The 17,589-nt window shown below is 43.4% G+C and overlaps 1 protein-coding gene across 3 annotated transcripts in view; it reads right to left on the reverse strand.

The window, feature by feature from the left end:
* Positions 1 to 17,589, reverse strand: part of Chrm3 (cholinergic receptor muscarinic 3) — a 457,937-nt gene that overhangs the window by 93,156 nt on the left and 347,192 nt on the right. Inside the window, exon 3 of one of the 3 annotated variants that reach the window (XM_026788378.1) lies at positions 13,123 to 13,182. The exons of the other annotated variants lie outside the window; for them this stretch is intronic. The gene's annotated coding sequence lies outside the window, so the exon portion shown is untranslated. The remainder of the gene's footprint in view (positions 1 to 13,122; positions 13,183 to 17,589) is intronic. 3 annotated transcript variants of the gene reach the window in all.

The following is a 17,589-nucleotide window of genomic DNA, read 5'->3' on the forward strand; positions in this document are numbered from 1 at the left end:
CTCTCTCCCTCCTTTTCTCCCTCCCTCCTTTTCTTCCCTCCTTCCCTCCATTTCTTCCTTCCTCCATCCCTCCCTTCCGTGTGTGTGTGTGCACACGCACATGCTTGCGTGTGTGCATGTGTGTGTGTTTGAATGCATGTTCAGTGAGTGTTGGTGTGGAGGTCATAGGACAACTTGCACGTTGATCCTTACTTTCTACCTTACATGAAACAAGGTCTTTCTTTTGTTGCTTGCTGCTCTGAAATTACAGACATTCTCTCCCATGCCCTGCTTTGTATCATGACTTGAGATTCAAACTCAGGTCTCCTATTGCTAATGTCTCACCACTGAGCCCCTCTCCAGCACATAATAGTTGTCTTTCTTTCTTTCTTTCTTTCTTTCTTTCTTTCTTTCTTTCTTTCTTTCTTTCTTATACAATGTTCTGTCTGTATGCCTACAGGCCAGAAGAGGGCGCCAGATCTCATTACAGATGGTTGTGAGCCCCCATGCGGTTGCTGGGAATTGAACTCAGGACCTTTGGAAGAACAGGCAGTGCTCTTAACCACTGAGCCATCTCTCCAGCCCCAGTAGTTGTCTTTCTTGAACAGAGCAGATGCATCTTCAGAGCCTGGTCCCAAGTGGACTTTGGGGCTCATCAGATGTGGGTCAAAATAATTTCTTAAAATGGAAAAAAAGTGAATAATGGATGCTAAATAATGCAAAGGGATTCTGGCATGTCTTAGAGAAACTTCATTTAAAAATATCATGTACATTCATGGAAAATTCTTGAAAAAAAATAGCAAAATCATCTTAGGCAGGGCATAGCCATTGCTTTTAAGATCCTCATTCATTTCAGCCTTCTGGTGTGTGTGTGTGTGTGTGTGTGTGTGTGTGTGTGTGTGTGTGTGTAGCAAAATAATGGATTGCATGTACTTCTCTCATACATGGACCAAAAGGCATAAGTTACATTTTTATTAGATGGAACCTATGAGTTGAAACCCAACAGAATACTTAAAGATCAGAGACAAAGTAAGGAAGGACAGGAAACATTTCACTTCAGCATCCGAATGCAGCTGATTGGAAGCCGAAGAGCCGCTCTTTATCTGGCCCGAGAATACTGCTGAAATTCCAGACTCATTCATGGTAAACAGAGGCAATTTTTTCCATTCACTTCTCCAAGGCTCCTCTCCTCACAGAAGCAGCTCCCCTTCTTGTCCCCTGCAGCATTCCTATTTAAGGGCGTAATGCCCACACTCCAGAGAGGGCGGATTAGAAGGCATTCATTGCCAAAATAATGCTGTAAAATGCTGCGCTGCTTTTAAACAGGGTGTCCTTTTTCTAAAGTTGTGTGAATCTATAAACATTATTCTTGCTATAAACCTATTAAAAACTAAAACCCACTAATAAAGAGGCCAGAGAGTAATTATTTACAAGAACATCTTAAGGAGCTCCAGCTACTTTCTTTTTTTCTAAGGAGATGAGGAGGAATTGCTGTCTTAAAGATGAGAAGATCCTGCCATCTTCCAGTCCAGTAAAATGCTTGTATCCTGCCACAGAGAACTCACTGTGTGAATGACTAACATTGGTAATCTATAATCAAATCCTGTCTTTTGCCTTGGGTACAAACACCCAACTGTGACCTCAAATAGGGAAATATTACGTAAGGGTCAGGGAGAAGTCTCAGCAGGTAAGGCATTTGCTGTGCACGCATAAGAACCTCAGCTTGAATCCCTGCAAGCCGAGGAAAGAGCCCCCCACAGTAGCATGTCCTGTATTTCCAGCGCTCCAGTGCTCTTCCAGGGAGATGGAAGTCAGAGGGGGAAGAATACCCAGAAGCCAGAAGGCCAGTTTGTGGGCTGTTCACGGCAGCAAAAATGAAGAGACCATGTTCCAAAGGAGGTGGAAAGCAAGGGCTGATACCAGAGATTGTTCTCTGACCTCTAAACATGCACTTTGGTGTATGTGTGACACATACATACAGCACACAGATAGACACACACACACACAATGGAGAAAAAATTATATAAATGGGGATTTTCATCATTATCACCATTTAAACATATAAGGAACCCAACAGTCCTTTGGAATGTTCTCAGGCCAGGAAACAGCTTTGCGGCCTTGGCAGATGTTACACTCAAAACAGAATGTGTGCTTTCTTTGTTTTTTTTCATGAATAGTTTATTATTTTTATGTCTTTAAAGATAATAGAAGGCACCAATATTGCCAAAAGCTTTGTGTGTGTGTGCTTGCGCGCGTGTGTGCGTAAGCAATTTTCTAGTCTAGACTGGCCTCTGAGTCCCTGTGTAGCCAAGGAAGACCCTGAGTTTCTGATCCTCCTGCCCCCATTTCCTAGTTTCCGGGATTATAACCATGCCTAATTTATTAGCTACTGGGGAACCATGCAGGGTTTCATGCATGATAAGTAGGCATCCTACCAACTGAGCTCCAGCCCCAGCCCTAACCAGTTTGTATTTAAAAGTGGCCATAGTATTGTGCCCTTTTCTAGAGGAAGCCCTGTGGCTGTGGCTAGGTGCTGGGCACAACCTCAGCCACATGACTCGCAGGCCTGCAGAGAGCCATCATTCCTGCTGTCCAAAGCAGCAGGTTGACTAACCTACCTACCTCTCTTCGTTTAACCCCTGCAGGCAATCCTGTTCTCCTGGTAGGCACACCCATCTGCTGCCCACGCACCCAGGCAGCCACTGTAATCTCTGCATGGTCACAGAGGCGCACACTCTGTGATGCCAGCCCACGGTAGGCTGTTCTGCTTAACACCTCGATGCACAAGTGATTTTACAAGTGAAAGAAGCCAGAGCATTGGAAGGTAGGAGAGCCTCATGAGAACAGCAGATGTTCGGAATGAAGACTTTCCCAGTGGCTTGAAGTTTGGCAAAGGTCACTAGTCCATGTTAGGCCAGCTAGGGGCTTAGCGCAACATCTTAGCATCTCTCTCAGAGCTCTGCAGACAGGAGCCTGTGGGAGTTTATGTGAGGCTGTGGCAAAGGTATCTGAGAAGCCTGGGTTACCTTGAAACTTGGGGAATCAAAAGCTTTTAAAACACAGACTCTACTCCCAGAGAGATCTTCTAGCTCCCTCCCCCCCACTTTAAAACTGGGATAGCAAAATAGCAATTATTAGGATTCTAGGAAGCAGCAGAAGAGAGGCAAACCTCTTCAGAATTAACCAATAAGGGAAATCAAGTGCTTTGAAGTTTGCACAGTTAATAATAATAAGAATGATGATGCTAATTATAATCTTCCTTGGAGAGTGTTTTACACTCCGTGAAGCATCTTAAAGAACCCAAGTTCATTTAGTCATTACAAGAATATGATGAGACAGATGGCATTTCTATTCCTATTATCCAGAAAATGCAATTAAGAGACCACACATATACACACGCACACATGCACACCCCGTTTCCTTCTTCCCATCACAAGTCCTGACTTCTGCTCAAGCAGAGGCTTTAAAAACATGGAGGAAGGGGATGAGGAGCTGCTCAAGGGGCAGAAACACTTGTGCAAACATGAGGACCTATGTTCAAATCCCCAGAACACATGTAAAAAGCAGGGTATGCATGACTCTTACCCAGGCATTATGGGGATCAGAGGACAGGCAGATTTAGGGAGCTCACGCGATAGGCCATCCGATAGTGCCATCCTCTGTTTCTCATTCTCCATGTATTATAACACCTGCTTATGAGCTTCTTCAGAAAAGTGCACAAAGTTCCTTACTGATGGGTCAGCAGTATAAGGGGTTTGTCTGCTCAGCTGTTAAATCAGTGTATGGGAGAATGGTGTAATACTTAAACCTTGCTCGAATTAGGAGTCATGGTTCTCAATTAGGCAAGCCATGCTTTTCCACACTAGGGGTCAGATGAGCTGAGTTGGATGAGTAGCTCTGCTAGCTACTCACTGTGTGGACCTCTGCATTTACTGGAAGGTGTCTCATGGTCCTCTTGTTTGCAAGTTGGGAATGAGGAACCCAGCATGTTATGAAACACAAGAGACTTCCATGTAGAGTAGTTCTTACTCGGGTGTGTGTGCGCGTGTGTGTGCATGTGTGTGTGTGTGTGTGTGTGTGTGTGTGTGTGTACGTGCGTGTGTGTGCATCCAATTGTAGAGATCAGAAAACAACCTCAGGGGCTGGAGAGATGGCTCAGTGGTTAAGAGCATTACCTGCTCTTCCAAAGGTCCTGAGTTCAATTCCCAGCAACCACATGGTGGCTTACAACCATCTGTAAAGAGGTCTGGCGCCCTCTTCTGGCCTTCAGGCATAAAGACAGAATATTGTATACATAATAAATAAATAAATATGTAAACAAAAAAAAAAAGAAAAAAAAAGAAAACAACCTCAGCTGTTGTCCCTCAGAAGCCTTTCACCTAACTCACTGAGACCTGGGACTCTGAAGCTAGGCTGGATGGCCTGTAAGCTAAAGGGGTCCAGTTGTCTCTACCTCTTCTTTGCTGGTATTAGTGTGGCGTCACATCCAGTTAATGACTGAACTCTGGTCCTCATGCTTGCATGGTAAGCATTGCATCAACTGAGCCATCTCTCCATCCAGGTAACGATTATTCATTATTAGCATTACCACTTATTTCAGATCTAAAGAGGAAATAATAATGAACATTAAGGAAATAGACAGAAGTCTTTGGAATTGTGGAAGAGTAAGAGATATAGAAGAGTTAATGACTTTGGAGAGGACTTAGCAAGAACTACCTAGTATTAAGGGCAATGTGAGGACATCATAAAAAGAATATTTGATGGAGATGAGCTTGCAAGTCCCAGCCAAAAAGAGAATTAAGGGAAAATATGTGTGTACGAAATAAGACAGAAAAAAGAACTAATGCAAGAGGCGAAGAAAGAATTTGAAGAATTACCCTTTATCTACCGTTTATCTGTGGCTGTTGTCCTTAGCACCAACTAGAGGGACGGTATTGCGTCTGGATCAAGCTGAACTGCAGGATTTGAAGATGCTCTTGCCCCTTCTCCATGCGCCAAATGACTACAGAGTGAGTCGGTCAAGATACTTCACGATCATTTGCTTCCCTTTGAAACTCAAATGCTAGATGAACTCTCTCAAAAACTAAAGGCAGCTCTAATCTAGATGTAGACAAACAAGCGTGGCGGTGAGAAACAGGTGGGACCACCTCCATGCATGCCGAGCGGGACAAGACAGCTCAAAAGTCCCTACCTTAGAGGATTTCCCAGAAGGAAGTGTGAACCAGAAAATGCACAGCACAGGTATTATTTGTTCAACACAGAAAAAGCAACTTCCATATTACGGTCCATTATCTGACGAAGTGAATGACATTCAAGGATAGTGACTGCTCGTCATAAGGAAGAAGTCAATTTCCCCACATTGTAATGACATCTCGTTCCTCACGTCTAAGCTTCATTCAGCATCTAGTTCATAACATGCTTCCTCTCTTCAGTGCTGCTGGCCTTGGAAATATCTCAAGAGGCTGTCGATTTTGTAATGGCACCTTCTGTGAATTTTCACAATAAAACCATAAAGCTGTCATCACCAAGGAAAAACGAACATTCCTGGAGAGGTAGGACGCTGCTGCTCTCCTATTACCAGAATCTCTGCTGCTCTCTAAGGCGCTCTAAGGCCATAAATCCCCAGGGAACCAGAACGTGAAAGGTGAATTGGACTGCTTGCCAATTCCTGCAAGTCTCAGGGAGACAAGATGATAGTCTCTAGACTGCTGTATCAACAGCTGCTTCCACAGAATTCCCTTGAAATTATACAAGTGCTACCCTGACAGCGTGGTTCCCAGGGTCTCCAATAGGTAGTTTCAAAGCGCAGGTGGGTGTCCTGTTTCTGGACTTCCATGACTGCAGCTCTGTTTGGCTTGACAAGGTGAACATCCTCTTAGCAAGCCTGCATCATGAGACTTCTTAAACCCTTTGGCTCTCCGACTAGAGTTGAGTAGTGAAGGACTGATCTTTAAGAATCCAGTCTGTGCTTAAACTTCAGAGTGAACCAGGCTTTTGTTATCTCCACCGAGAAAAGGAAATCAATTTGCAGAGATCTTGCTTAACAGCAAAACTCTCTCCCAAGACGGGAGAGCGTGCATGTGCACATCATTCATGAGCGTGTGGATGTGTGCATGTGTGGAGGCTAGAAGTTAATGCTGTATGTCTTCCTCGATTGCTTCTCCACCTTGTTTATTTTATTTAATTAATTTATTTATTTTGAGACTGCATCTCTCACTGAAGCTAGAGGTCACCAGCTGGCTAGACTTACGGGCCAGCCAGGCCCTTGAATCCTCCTGCCTGGCTTTCTTAGTGCTGGGGTTGCCACAAAAGACGTATCTATTCTTAGGAGACAGAGTTGGAATGCACAGAAAGAATTCATTCTTTATGTGTCTCCTGATGCTACCACTTCAAATTCTGTTTGCGCAAGGGATGGAAGTCATTTACTGTCCACCCAGCAGTGTCCTTTCCAGAAGTTCACCGCAGATGCTTTTCCCATCAATGCTAATAGCTGCGTGACAGGAAAAATACATACAAGTGAAAAAAAAAAAATGGGGGCTTAAAGCTATGGTCCAGTTATTGCTCAGAAACAAGTGAATCAGCTTTTTTTTTTTATCATGAAGGAAATAAGGATTAAATACTAGTCATACCAGGTATATTTCTCTTACTGACAAGGCTGTCTTTGGAAATGCCAAGTGCTTCTAAATTGTACCAATGCAAAGGCAGAGGCAGTCGGATCTCTGGGAGTTCGAGGCCAGCCTGGTCTACAAGAGCTAGTTCCAGGACAGGCACCAAAGCTACAGAGAAACCCTGTCTCGAACAACAACAAAAAAAAAACCAAAAAAACAAAACAAAACAAAACAAAAAAAACAAAACCCAAATTGTACCATTGCGCTTATCTTGGCTTCTTACTGTAACTGAGTCCCAGAGAAGGGTGGAGATGTGTTGACAACATTGGCTGAACCCACTTCAGAGGTGTTAAATATCACAGTGGTGGCAGGGACTCTGGTGTCATTAGGTGTGTATGTTCTTTAGGAGATAACAAATGCTGTAAGCCTCATTGTCCTTAGACCCAAAGTGGAACCCATGGGTGCATGATCTGAAGACTTCTGTGATTATTTAGTATATTTTATTTTGCAATATGTCTGACTTAAAACAAGAACCCAATGAATATTAGTTGTTATTTTTACTATTTTACTATTAGGCTAACTAGCATTTTAGACATCCCTGGCTTTCTCTCCTTCATTAGCCTACCAGCTTAGGGCTTATGAAACCTTTCCTTTATTTTTCAGACTTAGTTTTTTATTTTATTTATTTTTTTTAAAAAAGAAAACAATCTTTTTTTTTTCATCTTACATACTAATCCCAGTTCCTTCCCCTCCTTCCATTCCCTCCACATACCTCCCCAACACCACCCCCATCCGCTCCTCAGAGAGGATAAAGCACACTGCTTTGGGGAGGGTGCAAGGCCCTTCCTACTATATCTAGGCTGAGCTAGGTATTTATCCAAAGAGAATAGGTTCCAAAAAGCCAGTATAAGCAGTGGAGATAACATTTTTCTGTTATTTTTAATTGGGTTTTATATTGCTATATGTTAATATATTTGCTAAAATCCTTGCCAAATAGTTGACCCCTATCCATATTTGACACTACAGGAAGATAACTTATGATTATTTTGTGATTCTAGGTCTCCACAGTCAACTCACAGGGACAGGCAAACTCCACCAGACCCCACCACTCAAACTGTTGTCCATGAATCAGTGTTTCAGTGTGTCTTGAAGTTAGTGAAGAATATACATTATGCCTGATCTCATTATACAAACATGGAGGCAGACTTACCCCAAGTGACTCCTATGCAAGTTGAGAATCAAAGTAGACTGCTAGGAACCAACTAGTGCTCATTTTCTCTGACTAATATGGTGGGCAATCAACAGAGATTGAGCATATCATGGGATCCTGGCACTGTAGCAGCTAAGATGAGAACTGTATTGATAAAGAGGGCATCTTCCCTTCTCCTGAGGGTTAGGAACAATCCTAGTTTCTAGTTAGGAACAAGAAAGTAACAGTGACCTGGCTCTGTGGAAACCTGTTACCACTTCACTACACACCCAACTGTATCGTGACCATGCAATGTTATAAAGAAGAAGGCTGAGAACAATGGCCATACTCATATTTTATTTACTTATTTGTGTGTATGTGTGCACACTCATGCACACATGTGGACATGAATAGGAATGCATATATGTAAGTCTTCATGCATGTGTATCTATGTCTGCATGTGTGTGGAGGCCAGAGGACAAGCTTAGGTGTCATTCCCCAGAAACTGTTAACTTTTCTTTTTGAGGCAAGGTCTCTTTGTCTTACTGGCCTCTAGCTCAAGCAGGCTAGGCTAGCAAGCACCATAGATCCTATCACTTCTGTTGCCCCAGTGCTGAGACTTTAAAAACTCAGTTCCTCATCATACAAGATGAAAATTTCCTAACTGCATCCATCTCTCCAGCATCACCACAGCCATCCCCCAGCATCACCACAGCCATCCCCCAGCATCACCACAGCCATCCCCCAGCATCACCATAACCATCCCCCAGCATCACCATAACCATCCCCCAGCATCACCATAACCATCCCCCAGCATCACCATAGCCATCCCCCAGCATCACCACAGCCATCCCCCAGCATCACCACAGCTATCCCCCAGCATCACCACAGTCATCCCCCAGCATCACCGCAGCTATGTCCCCAGCATCACTGCAGCCATCCCCCAGCATCACCATAGCCATCCCCCAGCATCACCACAGCTATGTCCCCAATCCAATCTTCTTTCTCACATTGCCAGCTCAGCTGACAAATTCTTCAGACTTCTAGCAATCCTCCATTACTGTAAGTACTACTAATATAGGAGAGAAAAACAATTGAAAAAACAAAAAAGTCTACCTGGTGTGAAGAAGAAATTAAACTTATACCTTAATAAGACTGATTTGAAAAGCAGTTTTCCTAAGTCCCAGGGCTCATGATGGGTTAAGTCTGTGAGCTATTGACACCTGTTTGACTTTAAGGCTTCCCACACACTCTCATTTGGCTCTGTGACTCCTAACTCATAGGTTTCCTGAGAGCTGTAAGGGAGGGAAGACGTTACAGCATTTACAGAACCCTTTTTCTCCAGACGTCAGGGTTGTGTGAAGCTGTTAAAGTTTGATGCTGTACAGGATGACATCTTCACACGAGGACAGACTAGTCTGCACTGTCACAGAAAAAACTGACAAGGCAGAAAAAGCAGAAAGTCGGTCAAGGTGCAATCTCTTCTCCTGATGTCACTGGAGCTATGTTATCCAGAGTGACAACAGAGGCAAGTGATGTGGGAGCCCCCTCTGTGTGGTGTGATTAATGAATAAAGAAACTGCCTTGGCCTGTTGATGCGGTACAACTTAGGTAGGCGGGGGAAGATGAAACTGAATGCTGGGAGGAAGAAGGTGAAGTCAGGGGAAGCCGTGGAGCCACCGCTGCCAGAGATAGACGTGCTGGAACTTTGTTGGTAGGCTATGACCTTGTGGTGATATACTGATTAAAAGAAATGGGTTAAATTAAGATGCAAGAGTTAGTCAAAAAGAAGCTAGAGCTAATGGACCAAGTAGTGATTTAATTAATACAGTTTTTGTGTGATTATTTCAGTTCTGGGTGGCCGGAATGAACAAGCGGCTTCTTGCAACAGGCAAGGATGCCTTGAGGTGGAGTGGTGTAAGAATGGAAGGAGTGGCAGAGAAAAACGTAGAGTTCAATAAAAATAAAAAAAAATACAGAAGGAGTTGATTCCCAAGTGGTGGCGTGAGGAGGTGCCTGGTCTCTGGGGAGAAAGAGGAATGAAAACTCCATCCTACTCATCGTAAGTGAGGTCTCTATTTCTTCCTTTTCCTTCTCCTCCTCCTCTTCCTCTTGTTCATCCTTCTTTCTTCTCTTTTGGTGACTCATTGAGTTTCATTCAAATTCCTTACAGCTGCATGAGTGAGGGGGTTACTCAAAGGAGTCTATACTACAGAAGAAAATCTCTCTCCCCCTCCTAAAAGCCACAAACTGCCTATAGAACCTCGGATGAGTTGGGGCCTTGTGAGTCCCTTCCCCAGAAACAATTAAGTGCCTATGAATCCACAAGAATGGGAAAGGTCTCATGAATTTTCTGCCTCCATGATTGAATGTTGGTTACAGCTAAAGTAAACTCAAGAGTATATTTGCCATGCCATGCCCTGGAGGCATCATTTCACATCAGTCCCCCTTCCTCTGGCTCCTTTATAGACATTGATGTTTCTGAAGACTCGGAAGGGATGATACAGATGTTCCATTTATGGAGGAGCATCCATCGGTCACTCATTCTCAGTCTTGTAGGTCTCTCACTTCTTTATGGCACCAACGCACCTCAGTCTTGTCCCTGGCTCGTACTCATATCACACTGCCTGCCCCAGCTGCCCCTTCCACAATCAATCCCACTGCACCAGGACTTGATGTCTGTACTCACAGTACTTTGGAACTACCATTGACCTCTTAAGTTCCAGGACCAATGGCCTTCGGGAAGGTCTTCTATGCTTTGCTTCGGTCTTTGAGATGGCTTGTCATTCAGCACTCTTCTTCCTTTGACATTTCATCATTCTGCCTTTTAACACACCAGGTCTTCTCTTCTGTGCTTCCTTCAATGGCTTGACCCCTCATCATCTCTTTGAAATATGTCTGCTTCCTAAGGTTCCGTCTTTCTTTACACTAGCTCCACTCTCTAACAGTTTCTAACAGCCTTCAATGAAAACGCCGCCAAATGTACTTCTCAACACGTGAACCAGGAGGTGGAGAAATAGTTCAGTGACCAAGAATGCTTGCTGCTCTTCCAGAGGACTGGAGTTTGGATCTCATACATTTACCTATAACCCTAACTCCAGGGGAAACCAACACCTTTTTGGTCTTCATGGGTAATCTCACACACATGCACATACACACAAATCAAATAGTAACAAAACTTTTAGGGGCTGAGTATTCAGCTCAGTTGCAGAGAACTTCCTTAGCCATGTGTGAGGTCCTGGACCCCCATCCCCAGAAACACATAAACACATGCATACCTTCCCCGACCATCTGGTATTTCTATAGGGTGGACAAGTTTCCATTTAGCCATGCCATTTTGTGTAGAGTGCTAGTTTTATCTTCAGTACTTTCTAAGCTTAGAGCAAGTCCTTCCTCATGTAATGAGTAAAATGGGGTCGGCCAAGTATTAATTGCCCTTTGGTACTTCATAGAGCCACAAGCTGCCCCGAGGCTGTGCAGCATGGAACGGTTTGATGCAGTGCAGAGGGACAGGCCCACATCGCACTACTTACTCCTTTATCATATAATCATATGTGTGCCAGTCATGATCCTATGTGCTAGGAACACAGGAAAAGGAGGGGCATGGATGGCTTTGTAGAGGCGGGCTTTCACTTTTGAACTCTCTGATAGGCTGATACAGTTGCAGAAGACTCAAAGTACCCTATTATGAAGGCAAGCACAGAGAGAGCCTTCTCTCCCCTCCACTATGGGTGGGCATGTGACTACTGGGTAGCTGTTTTCTAAGAAATGGGACATTCCTTCCATGAAGAGAGGAAGGAGGAGGTAAACTCATAAGACTCAGGAAGTTCACCAACCTTACAAAGCTCAGAAACTTCCAAGATTCCCAAGATCCCTCTCTCAGGTCTGATAAGCAGTGAAAGAGTACAGAACAGAGTCCCATGGCTGAGCTGCCTCGCCAGCTCTGCAGGGACCTCCGGGGACACAGTTTTGTAAGTTGTCATGCTTGCTGGGGTGCAATATTTTGATGAAGTAACTGCAGTAAATTCATTCATTGATTCACCAAGCCCGACTTGGGTAGGGTCATTTCTTTAGTCTGTCATCAGTGCTCTAGCGGGGGTGAAAAGGCATGTGTTCATGTCTCCCCAAGAAAAGTTGCACAGTAGATACACAGTGAACAAGTCAGCATGGGCAAAGCAGAAGCCAGGGGATGATTATAGGTACTGAGGGTGGACAAGTAGAAGGAAACAGTCAGAGAGGTACCAGGCCCCTGCAAGGGCTGGAAATCCCACATGGGAAGAGAACAGGAAAGCCATTATAGTGCTTTGATCAGGAGTGTCTGAGTGGCACGTGGTGGCATGTGTTTCACAAGAATCACTGCAGTTGTTCTGGTGAGATCAGGCTGGAGGGACAAACCAGACGCCCATGCCATCATGAACTCTGTCATACCTTCCTAACCATGAAAGACTCAAATGACGAGCCGAAACAATCCTTCACCCTCAGGTTGCTTCTGTCAGGTGTCTTGTCACCTTGTATAAAGTGACAAATGCAGCCTGAACTGGAAAAGACCCAGAAGTGTCAACAGACAGAAAGAGAAGCATGTGAGGTTAGGAATCAGACTTCCCAAGCCGGAGGTGTGTGCTAGGCAGACAGCTGAGGAGCTGGATGAATACCTTGTTGCATTCTTGGGACCTGAGAACACAGCTTCCCACTGGCCCACAAGGACAAAAGGAAGACCACTCCCTGGTGTGGAAAGTCCTTCTGTAGATGTGTTGCTTCTACTGGTTAATGAATAAAGCTAATTTGCCCTACTTAAGGGCAGAGTAGAACAAGGCGGGAATTCCAAACAGAGATAGAGGAGAAAAGACGGTGGAGCCAGGGAGATGCCATGTATCTACTGAAGTAGAAAGACAAAAGCTGCCAGCCAGAACCTTACAGAGCCTCATGGTAAAATACAAAATAATAGGAATAGGCTAATTTAAGATGTAAGAGTTAGTTAGAAATATGCATGAGCTACTTGGCCCAGCAGTGTTGCAATTGGTATGGTTTCTATGTGATTATATTGGGTCTGGGAAGCCAGAAAATGAATAAGCATGCCTCCACCTACACCCCCCCCCCCCAAAATTGCTGCTTGCTGTGTGCTAGAAAACAGCTTCCTATGACAGGAAATGAATTCTGTACTTCAGTCAAACCATTCCTTTGAATAAAGCCAGCCATCGGTTTTAAGTCAGCATTCTATAGCCATAGAGGTGATTGGCTTTATTCTTGGAGACGTTTTCAGTGCAGTGAGGGGTGGGGGAAAGGGGAGGGAGAAGAAGTGAAGAGTTTATATAGTTGATTCATTATAGTTCATCTCATTTTACTTACACATAGTGCTGGGCAAAGTGTCCCAAGGGGTGATCTGGTGGATACTGGGTGCAGGCCTTCCTACAACAACAAGAGGATGCCTCTAAGAAGAGAGTGGACCAAGGGTTCGGACCTAAGGCATCTACCAAAGCACATCAACAAGAGCAGGGGTACAGCTCGCTGCATGGAGATAAACATGGAACTCCCAAATGTATTACAGCTTACATTCTATGAATGACATCAGACATGCTACGCTGTGACTACCATCACGAGCTTTAGTGGGTCATGGTCACTTTCATGGGATTTCTACCCTTTACTAAATGTGGTCTTTCTCTCTGCTGTGATAAACACATAAGCACGGGTTTCTTACATCCTCCTTTTGCCTCTGTGACTTCTCTCGACTTTGTTTCATTAATTTTCCTTAGTCTCTGTCTTCAGTTCTCATGGAAATGATGAGGTCCACAGGAGAGGAAAAAAATCTAAACCCAGCTTTCCGAGGAAGGGCAATCACATTGCTCCTGCACAAGGATGAACTTGAGTTATTTAACACTAATGCGCTCAGAGCAGAGACAGCAGGAAGGGCCCAGAGTGACCCATGCAGCAATGGGATTCTCAGTCGCTGGAGTTTCTTTGATGAATCTGGAAGTGTGCTTAGCCAAAGGACAGCAAGAAATGTGTTTCCTGTGCCAGACCATCAAAGTCACCAAACACAATTAATGCAAAAATATCATAATAAACACACCTTCATTTTATCCTTAAAGAGGCCACATTATTTATATCCAGCTTAGACTAAGATGAATTGATCAGACCTTATGTGCTGAGTGTGGTAAGTGTCAAAGGAGTAAAAAAGTACTTGCAAAACTCTATGCCTGTGAATCTTAAAAGAGAATTTCTTGTCTACACAAACACAAAGTGGTCAACTTTCAATGAAAATTAATCTGTTCAGCATTATCTAATTTTTTAATTGGTAGTAAGCCCACTAAGAAGTGTAATGTTATTGTAGGCAATTAAAGTCTACAATATAATTATAGGAGGAGGCAATATAACGGAGATATTAAGAGAAATCTTTATTCTGTGCATCCATCTTTATTCTGAAACTGAGACTTGCTACATCCCCAGCATGTATTCGCACAGTCCACAAGGGCTGAAGAAACACCCAAGTCACATTCTGAGAAGGAACCTGCTCTACAGAGATTAGTTAGACAGCATCCCCGGAGTTAGTGAAGTGAATCACAGCCCTGGGGGGCTGGAGGAACAGAGAGCAGGTGCACCAGTCAGTGTAAATGCAAATCGTGAACCCAGTTTCAAGACACAGTCATCAAAGGCATAAAGCAATAGTAGTGTGGGTCTGGACTGTCCTTCGAGAACCCATTGCGTTAAAGGCTTAGTCCTCACCTTGGGTTTTGGGAGTCTAGGGGTAACATCACCAGGAATTTGCCTTTGAAGGTGATGCAGCCTCTTCTCTGTTTAGCTTCTTGGCTTCTTACAGAGATAGCTTCTGTTGTGATAGGACAAATGCCCAAAGTAACAGGGTCATATGACCAGGGATTGCAGCTCCCTGGTCATGAACCATGAACCAATTAACCCTCTCTTTCTCTTGTTTATCCCAGGCATTTTGCCATAGTGACACATAGTTGACTTATATACTTGGATTTTCTTGGCAAATCTGAAAACAGTTTTTTTTAAAGGATCATCAAAAAAATGCCATTTAAACATTTACTTTAAAATAGAACTACAAGTGCAATTGTCAATGAGAATGTCAATTATTCTGCACTAAGTTTCAACCCAATCCACTTTTTAAATGCCTTTAAATAAACTAGTCAAAGGTCATAAGTTTACATTACAGAAACGAATATTTTCTAAACTTCAAAAAAAATATAAAGAACTGGTCACAGGGTCAGGTATATTGGGTTATGCCTTTAATCCCAGTACCTGGGAAGCAGAGGCAAGTAGATTTATATGAGTTTGAGGCTAGTGTGGTCTACACAGTAAGTTCTAGGTCATTCAGGCCTACATAGTGAGACCCTGTCTTAAAAAAAAAAGTGACTGTGACAGAGAATGTACTAGTTGTTTTTCATATAAAGAAGCACAATAATAATTATAAATCATACAATTAAAATTAACAAAATTTTTATAGTAATTATAAATATAACAATTATATTTAATTTTTGTATTATTAGAAATATTGTAAATATTTGTAATCTTCATAGTTCACATGTATCAGGTATGGACGAATGGCCTATTCTCATGTATGACATTGGCACTTGGGGAAGCTTCCAATATTTTGTATTTCTAGAGACAGATAGAGTAGTCTTGCTGTAGTTTGTATCTGATTGGTGTGTGCTCACCAAGGACTCACATGCCACTTCTATGATGTGGCAGACAATGGGATGGACAGGATTTAAAGCCAGGTAATTCTGTCATTGGTGATGCTGTCCTAAGAAGAGGTCCATGCTGGTCTTGAGGGAAGCACAGCCCCCAAGAGAGTGAATTATTATATAAAGTTCAGATTCTGCTCTTCTGCCGTTGTTGTTCATTTACGTTCTCCTCTGTTCCTCCCTCTCCTTTATTCTATCTATCATGATGTGATATGGATCAGTGGATGAAGGGGAGCCATTACCAGACTCAGGGCCAAGAAGTTTGGACTCTAATTGTTAACTGTGAGCTAAGAAAAAACTTTTTTCTTCTTAACTTATCCAGTCTCAAGATAAACAACAGAAAGAACACTAATCCAAGTGTCTACCTTGTCCATCATTGGTGCCCCAGTACAATGGTGGGCACACAAAAGACACTCAATATCTAGAACAAATGTCAGTCTGCTCTCCCCATCATACTGGCAGGGAAAGTCCAAGGAGAAAGGACACAGGACTTGGATGTTTTCCCTATTAGCTTTGGTTTTCTATGGGACTTAGAGAACAGAGGTTGGGTGACACCAGAGTTGTGGGCAGTGGCACCTATGGGGCTCTGTAGAGACAGGAAGGAGAGAGAAAGAGGGAGAGAGAGACTCTTTTGCATTCTGACCTCCCCTTTTAAACTCGTGTTTGAAGAGCCCACATGCTAGCATTTACAGATGCATGTGCGTATTATTAAACATTTTCTTGTAGCTGCTGATGCTATGGATTTACCATGTTATCTCTCACACAACTCCTGTTTCCTTATCATCTTAGTGTCTATGGAATGAATCTTGCCCCTCCTCTCCTTTCTCTCTTGCCTTTTAACATCTCGTTCTTCCTCCCTGTATCCCTTTCTGCCTCCCTCCCTCATTCATTTAGTTGAAGTTAGTGTGTGTGTGTACATGTGTGTACTCAGATGATACTGTGAAAATAAAAGGACAACTTGTAAGGGGTTGGTTCTTTCCTTCAACCATGTGAGCTCTGGGTCTTCAGGCTTAGCCACAAGTGCTTTTACCACTGAGCTATGCTGCCTGCACACTTCTGCCCTCCACCCCTCTTTCTTCCCTTATTCCTTTTCTATCCCTCCTTCCCTTCTGTGTTTCTTTTTAATCTGCCCATCCCTTCCTCCTCTTTGTCCTTGCTTTCTTCTCTTCCCCTCCCTCCCTCTTGCCCTTCCTCTCCCTTCCTCCCTCCCTTCCTTTTGTTTTTCCTTCCACCTTTTTTTCCTCTCAGGGTTTATGATCTGGCAGAAACTGGACTGCATACTGTCCCAATTTATGTTCTCCCAAGGTGAAGTTAGTCTCAGGACAATAGGAAAAATGGCTCGTTGTACATCATGGGTCAGAAAAGAAAATTGATGAACAAACCAAAACTGCTCACTGTAGCATTTCTACAGCCACTGAAGATGCAGAGACACCCAGATCCATGCCTGTTTCCCCTTTCCCTGCTCAGCAGATCTGCTAATGATATTACCGCTCTTGCCCTATGCTCCCCTTTAGAGAAATTGCTATTGATCTTGACAAGCTGTGGACATGCTGTTCTTTTCCTTGGGGGCAGATTCTTGCAGATGATTTCTGATATATTTTGTTATAGTTTATTAATGAAAAGACAATCTAAAACAAAATTTCTACCTTTGAACTACTGTGTAATTCACTGGATGCTTTCTTTGGAATAGTTCTCACAAACTTGAACTTGCTCGCCCTTACGAGGACAGGTAGATGGGTTGTTATGTTTACATCAACTCTGATGACAATAATGCCTTGTTGTCTTTGCTGTATTGTGTTTGTGCTCTAGTTGGTGGATGGGCTTGGAAACTCCTATCTGTGCAGAAGATTAGGGAAATTATCTTCTATTTTCAGGTCTGTGAATAGCCTTGTGGCTGTTCTGAGCAAGGACACCATCCCACACCCCTAGTGGTGAGTTAAATCCAGGGCCTCATCCATACAAGGCAAGAGCTCTGTTACCTAGTATACCCTTAGTCCTAGGATGCAGACATAAATAACCCTCAAAACAGTAGTGAGGAGTCTGAAAAATGGAATTAACTATACATTTAACCCATGTGACTGGGAAACGGGTGTTCCTAGAATATTGGTAA

This window comes from Microtus ochrogaster, unplaced genomic scaffold (genome assembly GCF_000317375.1).
Source record: "Microtus ochrogaster isolate Prairie Vole_2 unplaced genomic scaffold, MicOch1.0 UNK2, whole genome shotgun sequence".
NCBI lineage: Eukaryota > Metazoa > Chordata > Mammalia > Rodentia > Cricetidae > Microtus > Microtus ochrogaster.